This window comes from Hakea prostrata, chromosome 1, assembly GCF_041222555.1.
Source record: "Hakea prostrata isolate BN-2017 chromosome 1, UWA_Hpros_2, whole genome shotgun sequence".
NCBI classification, from domain to species: domain Eukaryota; kingdom Viridiplantae; phylum Streptophyta; class Magnoliopsida; order Proteales; family Proteaceae; genus Hakea; species Hakea prostrata.
Genome location: NC_142600.1, coordinates 36,306,948 through 36,315,841, shown reverse-complemented (window position 1 = coordinate 36,315,841; position 8,894 = coordinate 36,306,948). Strand labels below are relative to the sequence as shown.

Here is an 8,894-nt window from a genome sequence, read left to right as displayed (position 1 = left end):
AGGTTATATTCCCCAAATGGCAAGTAATGTTGTAGGGGATCATCAATAAGAATGTTTAGAATATAATCAACCACTACCTCATTAATAAAGTTAATCGCAAAGCACTCTTCATCTCTATTTGGGCTTAAATATACATTCTTTATAGAATCTGGAATTGAGGACTCAAGAGCTTCAGGGAAGGGGGCTTTGGGGGTGTAAGATTTAGGAATAGGACCCTCTACAATTGGAATGTGCAACCCCTTACAAGGAATTTGATGGGGAATACTCACAGGTGGTGTTTCTTTACTAGGCTTGTGTGCATCAGTGCCAGTCTCATGGGTCAAATCAACCTCTTCTTGACTCTCAAGATCAATGGGCAATGGCTTAGGAGTAGGCAAAGGTGCATAATATTCATTCCCACTGCATGTCACAACAGAGATTGCTTGGACTTGTTCTTTCCTAAACCCAATTTGATGATTAGGGTTACCTATTGGTTGACTAGGTAACTGTCCAACCTCCCTCCTACTGATGATATCAACTAGTTGACCAAGTTGGGTTTCCAATTTGTTAATGGATTGAAAATGAGAATGTAACAATTGAGTGTTTTTCTCTAGTCCACTAAGCGCCTTTAGTACCTTATCCTCAAATGATGAATTATGTGAGGCTTATGGAGATGATGGTTGCTCATTCCTATAGGCATTTTGTTGCATATTAAATGGAGGTGGCCTATAAGGTATTTGATTAGAGGGATTGGGCATTGAGTTTCGCCATGAAAAATTGGGGTGGTTTTGACATCCTGGGTTATAGGTATTGGAATATGGATCATTACCCAATTTAGAGACTCCTTGGGCCAAATGTGCATGCTCCTTAACAAACTCAGGGTATTGTGTAGCCAAATAACACTCACTGACATGATGGGATATGCTAGAACATAAAGCACATTCTTCAATCTGATTAGGTGGAGATGGGGTTTGTTGTCCTAATGACAAGAGATAATCCAATTTCTTAGATAGCAAGCCAACCTTAGCTGTCACATCCACCTAGCCTGTAATACCCCCCGTATTTCTAACCCGAGATCCGTATTCCAGGTCCGAGAACCCGAAGGTCTAGTCGGGTGAACCTGTTGAGTATCCGGATTGAAGCCCATGATCCATACCCAGGACCCATGGATCTGGATCCTATGTCTGAAAAGCCTGCCTTGGCTGGTGTGGGAAATTCTGGAAGTCAAGTGTCGTTCAGAGATGTCCGGAATGAAGGTAAGATCTCCCCCATCTCTTATTTAGGGCTAGGTTGACCTTGGGTATCAACCCCCTAGTAAAAGCACCCTTTTATGGCAAATTACATGGGGGCGGTTACTAGTGGCGGTCGCTTAACCTAAGCGACCGGCTCAAGCGACCGCCCGGTCTGTTTTCGGGGATTTTGCCCTATTTTGCCCCCAGACTTCTATAAAAGGCAAACTCCGTCTCATTAACGATTACTTTATTCGTTATTTCTTATTTGGGAGTTAAGACGGCTGCGGGGAAGATCCGAAAGAGTCTCTGGAGATGCCGACGGTGGTTTGGAGGATCGGTTCTCTTCTTCTCTGGCTTTCTGGTGTGAGGTATTGAACTAACCCTTCGTTCTCTACTCTCTTATCTCCGTTAGTTTGGTTTTACCCTTTTTCCTCGTCACTGTGATTACCCCTTGGTTATTCTTTACCCTTTTTTTTAATCTGCGTGAGATGGAATAACCATAAACGGAACCCTGCTTCTGTGAGATGGAAAATCCAATAAAGGAGAGGGTTAGGGATAATCCACTGATGATAGGGGATTGTTTTCTCTTACCCTTTTGGCTTAGGGAGTGTTTAATTCGAGACTTAGGATGAGATTACTCGAAAACTGGATTGAAATCAAGTAATCAGAAGCCTGAGTTTCGGATTGAAGCTCATTTTTTTGGGGCGGTCACTAGTGGCGGTCGCTTAACCTAAGCGACCGGCACAAGCGACCGGTGAAAACAATGACCAAATAGATTTCGGTTTTGATTCAATTTGGTTTATGTGACTTATATATTCTAATAACCCTGTGTTTAGGTGATTCTTGTTTAAAAGAAAAGTCTACTAATAATTCTTGGATTCCATTTTTCGGACGTTTCAGTATATGCAAGTAAGGACAGTCTATCTTATCTATTTATGTATACTTCAGCATGTTGATTTAGTAATTGTTATTCTTAATCTGTACCAATATATACTGCTGTAGTTTCATATATAATGTTGTCATACTACTGCTGTTTACTTTGATTTCATGTGTACTTTATGGTTTGTGATTGTTATGAAATGGTGGTAGTTGGTATATGATTATGATAGTTGGGGTATTCCTTTTGGGATATCTTGGCTGATGTTATCGGGAGGTTGTGGAATGGGACACAAGCCTCGCTGATGCCTTCAAGACTATCATGATTAATTGATGACATTGTTAGGATGAGTCTAGATTGCATGGCTAGGTACCCCACATGCTACTACCCTTTCGGTAGGGGAATTGAAACCGAGTGACCCGTGATGACAGTGATGTGACTTGGTGGTCCACTGTTGGTCATGAAATGGTAGGGTTGCATATGTTAGGGTTGGGCTCATGGATGTCCAAGGACCGGACCAGGTGTCGGGAGGAATCATGAGAGCATCCGCCCCAATGATATGTGGATGACCATAGGGTTATGGAGTAGAGTCCAACAGAGGTAGCCAGTCCGTGAGGATTCTTACTCCTAGGTTGCGAAGGATACTGAACCGAGTTGGTCGGTGCCATAGGGGATGTATCTGGACTTCATGTAGACATGTAACCATTATGACCTTGCATTGGATTAGAAACCCAGACATGCGCCAGTACTCATTACCAATGGTCGTGGTGAGAGAGTGTGGACTTAACCCCTAACCATGGTTTGTGAGCCAGGTGTGGACTTTCCCTTTTTCCCTGGATCCCTACAGAGGTAACCAGTCCTTGCCGGATCAGAGTGATGGGACTTACCCAGAGGAGGGCTGGTGTTTATCTTAAAGCATGTCGGCTATTAGAGACTTGCATAGTTAGAAATCATAGCATCATTCATGTTTTGCATTCATTCATATTACTGTTGTATCATGGTATTTGTGGATGATGGATGAGATATATGATTGTTTCTTACTGAGTTCTTTAGAACTCATTCCTTTATTCTTTGTATGTTTTTAGCCTATACAGAGGAAGGAATTGTATCTGAAGATGGGTTGGTTCCCTATGAAGGAACCATCCCGTTTGAAGAAGACGTGGCACCGCCAGTGGGAGATGGAAATAGCATGTGCGGGAGTTCCTGCGGGTGCATGGAGTGCGCTTATCGCACCGGTTGATGGTCTGACTGGAGAAGAATTGGAGAACCCCTCACCTCATTAAACTGGAATCTAAGTTCATTAACTTAGAGAAACAAACTGGAAAGAAACTGATTTAAACACTTTTATTCCGCTGCCCTCATTTTTGACTTGTTCATTATTCTTTATTTTCTTTCCTTTGTTATTGGAGCATTTTGGGCTTCTGTAATTCATTTAATTTAGTTATTGGATATTCTTGCTCATGATTATCTGTATTTGTCTTAAATATTGTTGATAGACTAAAACCTTGGATCTTGTGACGGATCGCACCCACGGGTTGTCGGGCGGGTAACCGAGACCGACGGGTGGGGTGTGACAGAGTGGTATCAGAGCCATGGTTTTACGAAGTCAATAATAATTAATACAAGTATTAGACGAGCAATCTGAGTCATAGATCCAGAAGTGACTCAAAAGAATTAGAGTGAGTAATAGAACACCTTTTGTTAGAAACAAACTGATAAAGTAAGTGGATCCTATTTTGAATAACTTACAATAAGTCAAGTGAAATATATTCTCACACAGTAATTATCAAGAAAATGCATAAGAGACAATAATACAAGTGCAATAAACATAACTGTGTTTCATTAATAAGATAAAGCCTTACATAACTTGGAGCGTACTCTACGCTTTACAAAATGTTAGGGAATGAACATGTGCTGAATAAAAACTACAATAAACATATCTAAACCCTAAGGTCAGTACTGAATCATAGTGAATCAAAACCTAGACCTATCTACTGCTGTGGTGGTGGTGGTGGAGCTAGTCTCATCTGGCGGAGTATGTCAAGGCACTCTGCTATCTGGCCCCTCATCTCTACCTGCCCCTGCTCGAACTGGTCCATCCGAGTGAACAGACCCCTAGCCCAAGGTGGTGCGACCTCCGAAGTATCCTGAGTCCCGGATGTGCCTCCCGTCTCGAACTGGGAAGGTGGTGGCGAGTTTGCATGATCCTCATCATCAGTCTCTACATCCATGTCCTCCTGCTCGGCTGGCATCTCTGGTGAGTTTGGTCCGCCCGTTAAGTGCATCTGAGCGACCAATCTGTATCCTATGGTACCGCTATGCCCAACTGGGATAGTCTCCTCTCCCTCGAAGTCGACCCCGAAGTGCTCAAAGATCCGTGTCAGAAGCCGCTCGTATCCAAGGTTTGCTCCCCTCGGATGTGTCACTCGGTAGATCATGGCATTTTGGATTATGTAAGCCAAGTCTACCTGGTAGCGAGTGTACACTGAAAAGGTCATCATAGCCTGCATGAGTGAAATCTCACTCTGATGACCTGCCTTAGGCAGCAAGTTCCGTGCTATGATCCTGGAGATGATCCTGCATGAGGGATACAGCTCAGTCACTGACTCTACCCCGCTGCACTCCTGTGGGCAAATGCTCGAGTAGATGAGAGCTCTCTCCTCCCAGTGAATGACATCGTCTGACTCAGTCCCCGGCTCGAACCATCTCCTGTCGCCGTGGATGTATAGCACGTCTAGGATGTGAGCCAGCTCCTTTGTGGTGAAGCGTATGTCTGTGGTCTTCACCCGGCTCTCTATCACTAGCCTAGTGTCGTGCTCTCCATCCATCTCTCTGTGGAAGGTCAGGTTACTGTAGAATAACCTGACTAGCTTGGGATAGGCGTCCTCGTTCAAAAACAAGGTACCTCTCCAACCCACAGCCTCAAATCTACTCTCGATCTGGAACTGTGCTACCTCTGAAGTCACTACTGGTCGACCATACTCGATCGCACCCACGGGTTGTAGGGCGGGTAACCGAGACCGACGGGTGGGGTGTGACATAGCCGGTACCCCATTTGGAATACCCGGGATGTGATCCACAGTCCAAGGATCAATGATCTGAGGTCCATGCCTCCCACATACACGGTAACATAATCATGAACAATAATAATCAATGGTAAAAACAATTAATACTAAACAATATGTATAAGATAGGATTAAATATATATCAGAGTGCAGAAGATAGATGATATCAGAATGTGGTCAAAATCATATCAGTGAGAGAAGGTGTGGTAGCCACTCTCTCAAAGCAGTGGAAAGTAAAAGTAGTTAAGTACATGTCCAAGTATCACCAGAAGAATCCAAATACATGTTAATTTCAGGCCCGTATACTCCATAAACACACCGAGGAAATGGGGCACTACGCTAGGGTTTCTTCTACACTAATAGTAGTCTCCTCAACAGTACCGATGAAGTAAACCCAACGCTGCCGCTCCCGCACAACTGTGGGGCTAACCCTGGTGCGGATAGTAATCCTCCTCGGCTCCAATATACGGATCCTCACCGACGCCACTACCCGGAGGGTAGTATGTGGAATCATAGTCCGCCTCAAGGGAGGTGCCATCGTAGTCCTTGGTACCTAGAATATAATCTAAAAACATTTGCAAAAAGGAATGAGTTCGAAGAACTCAGCAAGGCAGTTATTCCATAATTAGAAATCATACACATTTAGAACATAGTATAATGCAATGCGATATGGAACATATGATGCAAATATGAGTCTAACTCTATGAATGCTAGTCTCTAGGGTAGACATGCTTTAAGTCATAGCACCGTACTTCTTTGGGTCGTCAGTCACTCTCCCATTTCCATATCTTGGGAATGCACGGGAAGATCGGTAAAGTCATCAAAAACCGTGGTAAGGGGATCGGTCACCGCTCTCTCACATCACCATTTGGTCAAGTACTGGCGCATGTCACAGTAAAGCCTAGCCCAATGCAAGTCATCTACTCAGTCGGTCAAGTCAGATTCAGATACGTCCATTCCTCGCCCCCAGCGATCCTTTCCGGTACTCTTCACACTAGAATCAGCGAAATCCCGGATTTCGGACTCATCAACCCTATTGGTCATCCACATATAGTAAATGGGAAGCTCTCACGTCCTCTCACGGATTGGTTACCGGTCTTGAGCTCCTGTGAGCCCAAGTCTATCCATATGCAACTCTACCAATAAATGGCCCCTTTCAGGTATCCGTAGCATGGTTTATGTCCCCTACCGGATTGGTTACCGGCCTAGAGCGCCCATCCAACCATACACTACCACAGGTTGTTCGGTCTCAATGCCCTTCCGATTCGGGTCTGACACGACAAGAATAAACCTAGCCAACCAACTAGACAGTCCTATGTATGTCATCCAATAACCCGGGAGAGTGTCGATAGGCACCATCGGAGAACATCCCATACTATTCCCTCCGATGCCTAAGGACAGAAGTGTCAATAGAACACTCCCCAATCCCAAGTCAATACGTAAGCAATCACATATTCAAGTTCATCATCTTTCATGCATCCAATACATCTTACCATAAAAGTTAAAACATGATATTGAAATGAATCATCATAGACATAAGTAAACAAGAATAGTAATGTAACATGACAAGAGTATAAAGATGTCAATACTACTGTTCTAACACATATATAACAGTCTTATAAAGATTTAAAACTAATCAAAAGGTTCCATTCATAAAAAAGAACATAAATCATAAGTTGGTGATTTATATGTTTATGAAGATAACCATCCTTACCTTGGGTTGGATTGATGATGAATTGAGAGTACCAAGAAATAGTCCAAAATAATTGTTAAGGCCCTAAACAAACATCAATAATAAGTTAGAGAAGAAATTAGGAAGATTGGATATCAATTGGATCAAAACTGGCCAAGGTTGCTGTCAGCAACAACTTTGGTCGATGGTTTTGGTCGATGGTATCGACCAAAAGGATCGACCAAAATTTCCTTCGGGACAGAATGATGGATTTTGGGTGTTTTCATCCTAAATTGGTTTTCTGGTGTTCGGATCAATCTGAAACTTGGAGGAACACTTAACAACAGTAGTAGGACACTATAAGTCAAGAAAATTACCCAATCCAATGGTCCAAACAAAAAGCCCCAAATTGAGCTAACAAGTTCAAGTGACAAACATCATGGCATGAGTTGGAATTGATTGCATTGATAAGGAATGGCATGTAATAGTTAGAGGAACTAATAGAAATTCGATTGGAATCATATAGAAGTGATAAACATGAACATAGCATGCCCTACAACTCAGTTTGGTACAAAATGACATGATGTTAATAGAAGAATAGAGGAATACATAAGCTAGGCATGAGGTGGAGGCATAGCATCAATGGATGGCTAAGAAACTCATAGGTTAATCATGTGTAGACACTTGGAGTGGTGGTTGCAAGGTTGCAGCACCATTTCCAATGTCTCACCAGCAAGAAAGAAAAAGAAAAGAGTAGAAAATGGTAGGATAGAGAGTGGAATGGTGATTCATACCTTAGTGTGGAAGAATAGACAAGAATCAATAGTAAACAATGAGTTTTTGATGAGGTGCCCTTCACATTAGCCAAGGAGGTGCCTTGGGAAGCTCTCCCCACGATTTCAGGTGAGAAAAATGATTGCACAAGGCTCAAGGCTCGAGGTCATAATAAATAGAATAGGAATATTCCATGGAATCTTTAACTTGGCAGACTGGGAAACTTTGGTCGATGGTTTTGGTCGATGGTATCGACCAAAATGTTTCTCAGCAGAAAAACAGGTTTAGTTCAGCAACTTCAAGTAGGGATTTGAAAGGCTATACAAGGTCAATTTGAGTGAAGTTTTCTTCCACAATTCAATCAAGAAGTCTAGTTTCGGGGAATACTTTTGGATTGTGCACAGGAGGTCATTAGGTACATCAACGAGATTAATCTTCTCCGATCCGCAGACTTTCCTTAAACACTGATAATGCATTTAAGCAAGGGGTATCATCATCAACGTCCATAGGATTAGTCTCCGAATCATGATCATCAATCAGAATGGTCCATAGGTCTCTTCTACCACCGCTTCGAGTCTTCGGACCTGAATACAACAGTGGATCCGGGTTAGGGTCAGGGTAAGAATAGGGCTGGATATTACATTAGCACTCATCTCAACGGTAGGATTGATCTCATAGAGACCGCTCCTCTTTAGTTGCCCAAGGGATGGAATCTCAATCCTAGCTGTTGAAGCATGGTGTTGGGAGTTTTCACTAAGGGTCTCAAAAATTTCCCATGCTTCATTCTCATTCTTGTGCATGAAAGTCCCACCACAAGAAGAATCAACCATTTGCCTATGTCGGTCTCTAAGGCCATCATAAAAACATTGAACCAATTGCCATTTAGGAATAGCATGGTGGGGGCACTTTCTATGTATTTCTTTTAGTCTTTCCCAGGCTTCATGAAATTGTTCTCCTTCTTGTTGGGAGAAACTCATTATCGCTCTCCTAATGCTATTGGTACGGCCAATGAGGAAGAACTTTTTAAGGAACTCCTGTTGCATTTCTACCCAAGTGAAAATTTTAACATTGTCCAAAAAATGAAGCCAATGCTTAGCTTTATCTTTAAGGGAGAATGGAAAAAGAAGTAACCTTAAAGCATCAACTGAGAGGTTTTGAATTTTAACCGTGGATGACACCTCTAAGAACTCATCTAAGTGCTTATAAGGCTCTTCATTGGCAAGTTCATAAAAAGATGGTAGCATTTGAATCACACTAGATTTGATTTCATATTGAGCCGCCTCTATGTTAGGCAA

At 42.7% G+C, this 8,894-nt stretch overlaps 1 non-coding gene across 1 annotated transcript; it reads left to right on the top strand.

Annotated features, from left to right (window-relative positions):
• Positions 1 to 8,487: 8,487 nt before the first annotated feature.
• LOC149028873 (small nucleolar RNA R71) lies at positions 8,488 to 8,594 on the top strand. The gene has a single exon (XR_016171340.1). It is a non-coding gene; the product is annotated as a small nucleolar RNA R71 (small nucleolar RNA).
• Positions 8,595 to 8,894: the final 300 nt, after the last annotated feature.